Raw genomic sequence first — 316 nt, 5'->3', positions numbered from 1 at the left:
TAGTATAGCGTTCCCAAAGCGATGACGTCATCGCAGCATCGAAGTGAGCCTATGAGAGGGAACATCTCGGTTATGTATGTAACCTTGGTTCCCTGAATAGGAGAACAAGATGCTGCGATACTGGGCCGTTCCGTACCTTGATGGCGCTTCCTTTGTAAATCAGTGAAATCTGACGAAAATAGTGCGCAGCACGCTATATAGCTCACCTACGTGCGCATTGGGGGCGGTGCTAAGCGCTATTTGGCCAATGAATTGGCGTGATGGTATAAGGGCTTCAGACATTCGTCACACCGAAGGTGTTCCCAAAGCGATGACG

Source organism: Sinocyclocheilus anshuiensis, unplaced genomic scaffold (genome assembly GCF_001515605.1).
Source record: "Sinocyclocheilus anshuiensis isolate Anshui unplaced genomic scaffold, SAMN03320099.WGS_v1.1 scaffold1481, whole genome shotgun sequence".
NCBI classification, from domain to species: domain Eukaryota; kingdom Metazoa; phylum Chordata; class Actinopteri; order Cypriniformes; family Cyprinidae; genus Sinocyclocheilus; species Sinocyclocheilus anshuiensis.
The sequence above is the reverse complement of the archived record's forward strand: the minus strand, read 5'-3'. Positions refer to the sequence as shown.